Source organism: Ziziphus jujuba, chromosome 11, assembly GCF_031755915.1.
Source record: "Ziziphus jujuba cultivar Dongzao chromosome 11, ASM3175591v1".
Taxonomy (NCBI): Eukaryota; Viridiplantae; Streptophyta; class Magnoliopsida; order Rosales; family Rhamnaceae; genus Ziziphus; species Ziziphus jujuba.
In genome coordinates, this window is record NC_083389.1 from 4045446 (window position 1) to 4055267 (window position 9822).

The 9822-nt window shown below is 29.7% G+C and overlaps 1 pseudogene; it reads right to left on the minus strand.

Annotated features, from left to right (window-relative positions):
* Window positions 1-1550: 1550 nt before the first annotated feature.
* On the minus strand, window positions 1551-6962 carry LOC125419374 (NAD(P)H-quinone oxidoreductase subunit 1, chloroplastic-like; annotated as a pseudogene).
* Window positions 6963-9822: the final 2860 nt, after the last annotated feature.

A 9822-nucleotide genomic window follows, 5' to 3' on the forward strand; every position in this document is an offset into this window, starting at 1 on the left:
TATGAGATATGGAGGAATAAGCTATTCTTTTTTTTAAATTAAGTTGCCCTAGAGATGTTGGAGCTACGTAGATTATTTGAATTATGCCTACTATGATCAACCAAGGAGAAAAGATAGAATGAGCGTGAGGTAATAATTGCATATTTATTCAAACCACTCCATACCCTCCCATTTTTAATAATATTCCAGCTGGAAGCATAAAAGTACTGTAATGTGCCTTTCCATGGGTGTTTGGTAACCATGTATGTAAGTGTATAATTGTTGATTTGACAATAAAAGCAATAAAAAAAAAATGATTTCCAGTGTTACAGGATACAATTGATCAGCTGATGTTTCAAAATTTAATGTTGGTTCATTAGAACCATATAAACCAATACCCAAGCTCCTATTAATCAAAAAACAGAAGCTCCTGTAGTGTACAAAATAAATTTTATAGGTGAATACAAATGTTTCTTTTTGCCTCATACGGATAGAAGTAGATAAACTGGAATTAATTCTAACTCCCATAGGATGAAAAAAAGTAAAAGGTCTTGAGAAGAAAATGGTCCTATTTGACCTCTATACATTACTAACATCAAGAAATGGAATAATCAGGAATCTCTAGTAACCGGCCAGGCTACTAAAGTAGCTAAAGTAGTGATAAATCCTGTCAGTAAAGTAGGTCTTATAGAAATTCCATCTATTCCCAATCTCCAATAAAAATAAATAAAAAATGGATCCATTTATAATTGTCTGTAAGTTGGATTAATGGATCATCCAATTGGAAATGATACCAAAATGTATAGGTTATTAGAAGGAGTTCTATTATTCATATACAAATAGTATACCACCTAATTACCTTATTCCCTCTATAAGGGAGAAAGAAAATTACAGAACCCGTGGCTATTGGCAAAACTACAACTATTGTTAACCAAGGAAGATCATTCATGGTAAAAACAAGATACACTTGGACCAGAAAAACCCATGCTCAAAAGTATAAAATAAAATATATTATTTAGAGCTCGGTTTTTTGTTGGTAAAAAAAAAAAATTAAATATATTCAAGTAAGGTTTTCTGAAATATATCAATAAGCTAGCCCCATACTTGGAGTTGTTTCATGCCATAAATAAACTCAAACACTTAAGAAATCTATTGGACAGGCGGATTCACATCGTTTACAACCGACACAGTCCTTTGTTCTTGGAGTAGAATTGATTTGCTTAGCTTTACACCCGTCCTAAGGTATCATTTCTAATACATCTATGGGGGCTCGGACACATTGAGTACATCCTATACATGTATCATAAATCTTTACTGAATGTAACATTGGATCTATAAATTTTTTGAATATTCTAAATTTTTTATCTAGTAAATTTATAAATAAATTATATATTTAGACACCAGATGAATCAATGATTTACTAGAATTTTTTTAATCAATCTACTTCTAGACCGACTCATGTAAAGGAGCCAAGATACTTTGATTTCTTACTTTTTTGCAAACATGATTCTACATTGTGTATAATACATGCTTATTCTACTTTGTGAATCTTCTAATTTCTATGATTAATATTACTTATTCAACAAATTAGATTGAATAATACGAGTTGATTTTCTATTACGATAAATTGACGAAACAATAGCCAGTCCAATAGCTGCTTCAATAGCTGCAATAGTTAACAAAAATTGAAAAAATATTACCTTTTAATTGGCGACGATCAAAAAAATAAAAAAATGTTACATAATTTATATTAACTGCATTCAGTATAAGTTTAAGACACATAAGGCCTCTAACCATATTGCGGCTTGTGATCAATCCATAGTACCAATTGAAAATAAGTAGGCACTCAAAATAAGTACATGTTCGAGCATCATTGACCAACTCCTTATCAATTAAATTTTGATTTATTTCAATATAATATGAACAACAATTCAACGGATTCAACTTACTAGAATCTAAAAGGTGAAGGACAAATAAATAGATTGGTAATAGATCTAATAAAAGAATTTCTATTTTCAACATAAACAATCTTTAATTAGAATTGAAGAGAAATAGATGTGACAACATACACTGAAGTTTCAAAGGGAAGAAAAAAAATATGTTGATAAATAAATTCCAATTTGTTGATTATTACTTATCAAATCTTGCTCTGTAATTTGGTTTGATCTTGTAGTCCAAATAATCCCGTACCATGACGTATCTATAATAGTACTCATTAGTAAAACCAAAATACTTGTATAAACCAGCAAAGTAACCCCATCCCCAACAGTCCAAAGATTAAAATCTTTGTAATATTCTGAACCATTCATGAACATCACAGCAAATATGATTAAAACATTTATGGCTCCCCCGTAAATAAGGAGTTGTGCTGCAACTACAAAATAGGAGTATAATAGAATATAGAATAAGGATATACAAACAAGAACAAGTCCCAATGTAAAAGCAGAATAAATTGGGTTGGTAAATAATACCACTCCTATACCTCGTAATATAAGACCTAATCCCATAAAGACTAAAAGAAAATCATGTATTGGTCCAGGCAAATCAATTATATGTAAAAAAAAAAAAAAAAACAGAGATAAAAAATTGAAATCTTTTTCATGACCTTATTGAGACTCGACCTGAATTTTTTCTTTTTTATGATTTATAATCAATTCCTAATTGAATGAAATCCTTAGGGATGTGAAATAATGTGGGTACAGATATTGGACAAATTTCATTCTTTATCTGAAAGAAAGAGTAGTGCAAATCTGAAACTATCTTTCGAAATAATTATATAGACATTAATTACTAAAATTTCAATCCAAATTAAGACATGATTATGATCAACTAATGAATAGTTGGGATTTGTAGGGTGTGATCAAACAAAACAAAAGTAACCTAAGTACTTAGTAATTCAAAACTTTTCTTAAATCAAAGGAGTTACTTATTTTTTATTTGAGGCGAATTCAAAATTGTTCGAATTGTATAATCGTCAATTACTGATGTTGGTAAACAACCCAAAGCAATTTGATTATAATTTAATTCATGATGATCATAAGTAGAAAGTTCATATTCTTCAATCATTGATGAACAATTTGTTGGACAATACTCAACGGAGTTACCACAAAATATACAGATTCTGAAATCAATATTGTAATTAAGAATCGTTTCTTGAAAATATCAATTTCCAATTTCCAATCAATGATGCGTAAATCTATAGGACACACATGAACACATACTTCACAAGCAATACATTTATGAAACTCAAAATGGATTCGACCATAGGAATGCTCCACGATGATTAATTTTTCATAAAGATATTGAATAGTTACAGGTAAACGATTTGCATGGGATAAAGTAATCATGAAACTTTAACCAATGTACCTTGCATCTTGTACTATTTGTTGACCATAATTCATGAACCCAATTACCATAGGGAACATATCAAGAATATATATGAATAATTTGATGTTTTTTTATTTCTATTGTTTAAGCCAGGTTGTGAATATAAAATATCATGTTCCTGTACAATGAAAAGAGTTGGAAAGAAGTTGTTAATAACAGATTACCGAGAGAAATAGGTACAAGAAATTTCCATCCAAGATCCAATAGTTGGTCCATTCTTAGCCTAGGTAAAGTCCATCTTGTTACGATAGGAATGAACAAAAATAAATAAGTTTTAGCTAATGTAATAAAGATACCCATTGTCGCCCCAAAAACATCATATCATTGATTTATTTCAAAAAGCTCAGAAAACAATATATACGGAATAGAGATATTTCAACCACCAAAGTAAAGAACTGTTACAAATAATGATGAAACTAATATGCTTAGATAGGAAGCAACATAAAATAAACCAAATTTTATCCCCGAATATTTCGTTTGATAACCTGCTACTAATTCATCTTCCGCTTCTGGTAAATCAAAAGGCAATCTCTCACATAGTGCTAGGAAAGAAATTAGAAAAAAGATAAACCCTATAGGTTGACGCCACCAATTCCATCCCCTAAAACCATATTTTGATTGCGCTTAAACTTTATCAACTGTACTTGAACTATTAGATAATCATAGTCGGCGGTACCATCACTATTTCCATTGCTATTCCAAAACCGTACATGCGATTTTCACCTCATACGGCTCTTGAAGGGCCATAAAAAAATCTAAGGACTGAGCCCTTTTATCTTGCAATGCTTAGTTATACGATAGATAAGATTCAAATCTATCATACGGTCCAAAATTAGACCAATTGAATTCTGTTTGTTATGTTTTAATAAATTTTAATTAAAAAAATAATTAATATCATTAATATTAATAATTAATAATAAAGAATTCAATTTATTACTAATTTAATAAATTAATAAATTGAATTAATAATAAATAAATAAAATACTTCTGAATTGATCTCGTCCTTCTTTTCAAAGTTTCCATAATCATTTAAATTTTTCTTTGTTGAGTAATAACTTGATTCTTCAATAAAACACTCCTCGTAAAAAAATCAATAACCCATCATTTTCACTTACAAAAAAGAATTATATATTACATTAATTCATGAATTATGACACGAACTGTATCAATATAAATCTGGATATAAGAAAAAAAGAATAAAAAAAGATCTTGTTTATTCTTTTGTACTCCTTTCTTTTTTTTTATTCCTATTCTTCTTTTTGTTTTTGAAAAAAAAAAGGCTTACAAAATCAAAAGAGGGATTATTTCGTTCCCAATAGTGTCATTTATTTAATCGATGGATAGGAGCATACTCTAGATCGGAATTGTGGGGAGTACTGCCTTATAACTTCTACAAATTTAAAGCCCCAATTAGTAATTTTTGTATATTATGTAGAAATGTCTACTTTTGGATAATTTACAAGATCTACATTACTAATTGTGTGCGTATCTTGGTGTTTCTACCTATCCATTCATTTTTGTTCAATCGCCTTTTCTTTTATGGTAATACATGTATGAAAATACATACAAACGATAGTGAAAACTCAATACGGTTGATCTTTTGAGCCCATTTCAAGTCAGGATGACTAATCAACCAATCTTTGGGTAAATGGTATCTTCTACTTCTGTTTATTTCCGCTCAACTCTCTAACTCTTATACATAGAAAATGAGACTCAATATCTTTACTGTGAATTTATATAGAAGTTGTTTTCTTTCACTTATCCAACTATTTGATTTAGTTCATCAATCTGACTAATGAATAAAAAAATGAAGATATCTACTCAATTCATTTTACCCTTTTCCTAGAAAGGAAAGAATAGAAAGGCAGGAATAGAGAAAAATTTATGTCTCAATGAATCATACGTAGAGATATTGATAACACACATAAAGTTAATGGTATTTCATAACTAATTGATTGAGCAGCAGCTTGTAGACCGCCTAAAAAGGAATATATATTATTTGACTCGTATCCTGACATAAGAAGTCCAATGGGAGCAATACTGGAAATGGCAATCCATAGAGAAACACTGATATTGAGCTTACTAAAATTGATATGACTGCTATGGACGGTCCGATACTGAATAAATGACTATCTCCTCTTGATGGAAAAATATTTTCTTTGAAAAGAAGTTTTGTCCCATCTGCTAGAGCTTGAAGAACTCCCAAAGGGCCGGCGTATTCAGGTCCAATACGTTGCTGCAATCCTATGGATATTTCTCTTTCTCACCATACAATTACCAATACGCCTATTATGATTCCTAATACGAGAGTAAAAATAGGAATAAAGGCCATATAATTCTGTAGACCTCTTTTAAAAACTCCAATCTAGAAAAAGAATTGATATCTTGTACTTCTGTCGTATCAATTATCATTTCAAGGATCAACTTCTCCCACAATGATATCTATGCTACCTAGTATCATCATAATATCAGCCAATTTCAATCTTTTAACTAACTGAGGAAGAATTTGCAAATTGATAAAACATGGTGGGTGAATTTTCCATCTCCAAGGAAAACCACCCTGATCCCCTATCAGAAAAATTCCCAATTCTCATTTTGGGGCTTCAACTCTAACATAGAGTTCTTGTTTTGGTAATTCAAATGTAGCAGAATGTTTTTTTACTTATAAATTGATATTAAAAATAATTCCATCTGGGATTCTTTTCTCTATCAAAGTATCGGATTTCAAAATTCTCATATGGCCTTCCTAAAATTCCTTCCAGAGCCTGTTGAATAATTTTTATGGATTCTATCATTTCAGCAATTCGGACTAGATAACAAACTAACGAATCTCCTTCTTTTTGCCATTGGACTTCCCAATCAAATTCATCAAAACATTCATAATGATCAACTTTATGAAGATCCCATTGTATTGCGGAAGCCCACAGCATTGGTCCTAATAAACCCCAATTTATTACTTCCTTTGTACCAATAATGCCTGCTCCTTCAACTCATTCTAAAAAAATAGGATTTCATGTAATAAGTTTTTGATAGTCAGCGATTCCTGTTAAAAAAATAATCATAAAAATCCAAACATTTATCTATCCAACCATGAGGTAGATCAGCAGCTACTCCTTTGATACGAAAATAATTATGCATCATTCTCATACCGATGGCAGCTTCAAATAAATCATATATTAATTCTCTTTCTCAGAAAATATAGAAGAAAGGCGTTTGTGCAACAATATCTGCCATAAAAGAGCCGAGTCATAGCAGATGAGAAGCTATATGACTCAACTCCACATAATTACTCTGATATAGCTGGCTCTTTTAGACACTTGAATATTTCCCAACTGCTCCGGGCCATTTACGATTATTGCTTCTGTGAACATAGTAGCTAAATAATCCCAATGCATTACATAAGGCACATATTGTAGAATTGTTCGGTTTTCCACAATCTTTTCCATCCCTCGGTGTAAATAGCCCAATATTGGTTCACAATCAGTAACATCTTCACCATCTAGAGTAGCGATGAGTCGAAGAACACCATGCATTGATGGGTGGTGGGGACCCATATTTATTACCATGAGGTCGTGTCCTGTAGCTGGTATATTCATAGGTTTTTCCTTGATTTAGTCTTTCATGAATTGCTGAAAACTAAAATAAATTCATTCAAATTCAAATTCAAGATCTAATAAATAAAATAATTCAAAATAAACTACTTTTTCAAATTAACGAGTTTTTGATTCCGGGATATCCAATTAATTAATTAATTCTTTATAACGTATTCTATTTTTCTTTGACAAATAAGACAGCAGTCGTTGGCATTTTCCAAAATTTGATGTAGGCCTCTCTAAGATAAATAGTCTTTTCTATGCAATTCTAAATGTGAAGAAAGTTTTCGTATCCTATTGGTGAGGCTGCATATTTTAAATTCAACAGATCCTACTTTTTCTTCTTTTTCTTCTTGCGAAATAATCAAGATGAATGAATTTTTTAGCATAAAATGAAATCTACCCCCCCACTTTGTTCCTATCCTTTTTTTAGCGTTAGCTGGTTTTATTGATCAATAATAATAATGCCATTCATTTTAATTTAGTATACACAATACAATAATCTTAATTTTGTTAATAATTCCAAATTTGATCAAATAAAATTGTATTCGAATAGGTATACCAAAATCTTCTTTTTGGCATTCACAAAATTAAAAATTTAGACCTAAAATGAAAAAAGGAAGATTTTGGTGGTCATTTGTAGATCTAATTGATATGTCAATGAATCATATATCAGAATGAAATGCAAGCCAATGCATCTGTGCATTTCTTTGTTTTCATAGATCATACTACAGGAAATATAGGAAAAACAAATCTACCATTAACTAACAAATTTTGAATAGCAGATACATATGTATCCTTACCAAACTGAAACGACTGCCATTATGGGTATCAAACCAATATCGATTCATAGAAGCTAAATCTTTGAATCGATAATTAGGCCAAATAAAGAATTTTAATTTAATTAGTTTAGTTGTATCTCTTTTGCTTTTATCCAAAACTTGACTATTTTCCTTCTTACCATTGCAAAATGCTGCATTTCAACGCATACGATTTTCATTCCTAGAAATAAAACAAATTAGAATTCTCAATTTTCTATGACGTCTTGGGGATAAAATGTTTTTAGGGACAAACAAATCATAATGATTGTTGTCTTTATTTGTAGTCATTTTTTGATATATTGCAATGAATTTAGCAGAATTCTTGTTATCAACAGTGCTTTTTGTTAAGTACTTTTGATTTATTTCATGCTTACTCTTATGAACCAATGAAATACCTACGGCTTGATATATAATAAATTGTCCTTCATTTTTTATAGATAGACGGATTGGGTCAATAATCAATATTCACTTTTTTGTCAATTCTATAAGAGTTAAATCTTTCTGAACTAGTATAATATCTAGTCTCAATTCACCCCTTTGAGTAGAGGATATAAAAGTTTCTCTTGGATTTCTTAGTCTAAGTAGGAGGCAATATACTTTGATGTTATCGTTCATTTTTTTACTTAAAACACCATCCCACGTAATCTTTCTAGGAGGCAATCTCAATTGAAAACACAAATACCTTTTTAGGAAGAAATCAAACCCCGCTTCCATATTGTTCTTGTATTGTTTTCTATTTCTATCTTTTTTCATGTCTGATCCCACAAAATCTTCTTCAATATCTTTGTCTTACTTTGAGAGAGATGATTCAAAATCTGCTTAGCTTACGGATTCTTGTTTTCCTTGATTTCAGTTTTATGATTCAAGAGAATTTTTTTCATTCAAAAATATTGATATATTTCTTTTTTTCTTTCCAATGACACTTTTATTTTCACTAGCATTTTCATTTATATTCCAATTAAAAAGAATTAATTTGATTGGAATGGCCCATGGTTTAATCTTATATGTGTTATAAAGTATAAAAAATTATGGGAAAAACCAAGGATCTAGATTCGATAGGGACGACTTTGTATTTCTTCATTCATTCATCCGATCAAAAAGTTATTTATTTATTTATTTAATTTTTTTTTTGTGTACTGGATAGGTTGATTTCTTGATTTTGAGGAACCATGAGATAAAAAAGACATTGCGTATCGGTTTTATCAAGTAGTTCATAATTATTCCCCCGAGTCTTACTATATTTATTAGTAGTGGTGTCAGTATCAATATTGATCCAAGCCTCAATATCGACTTTCTTTCTATGACAAAACTTGAGAATTATCCAATCAAAATATTTTCTATCTGAATTTTCTCCATATCTACAATATCTCTTTGACTAGATAATTATTGGTACAGATATCTCCTAGCACATTAAAATATGATCATTTTAACCAATTTTTGCATTGATTCATCCTGAATGTTGAAGAGAATTATGTCTTCGTTTGGAATGAAAGAGTTTTTGTGTTCCACCAAAACAATTCTTTATTTCATTCTTAAGAAAAAAAGCTGTTCCATTATATTGAAAAACGGATCTTAACTTATATAAGTATAAGTTAAGGGTTGAGGGTTGTGATAATTTGTAAAATACATATGCTTGTGACATGTGAGATAAGTAAAAAAAAGTCTATGTGTTTTTATTACTAATAGTAGAACAGGACTTTTTTTATAGTTGAAATAAAGTGAATTCGACTTCTATTTTTTCTATAAATTATTTTTTGATTTGATTTATTATTATAATTAGAAATATCTTTATCATTCTAAATATATGTATTAAGAAATTTTTTTGTTGATTCCTGAAAAGATTGTGCATTAATATTCCGAATATCAATGACACCTAAAAAGATATCTATGTCTATCTTTTTAATGAAAAAAAAAATTATAAAATAATGTCATTTACAAATTAGTCAAGCATTTCTTCTTTTTAATACCGACCCAATATTTTTTGGCGATTCTAATCTTTTATCATCATAACTTATTTTGTTTTTGTTAGAACTTATATTTTG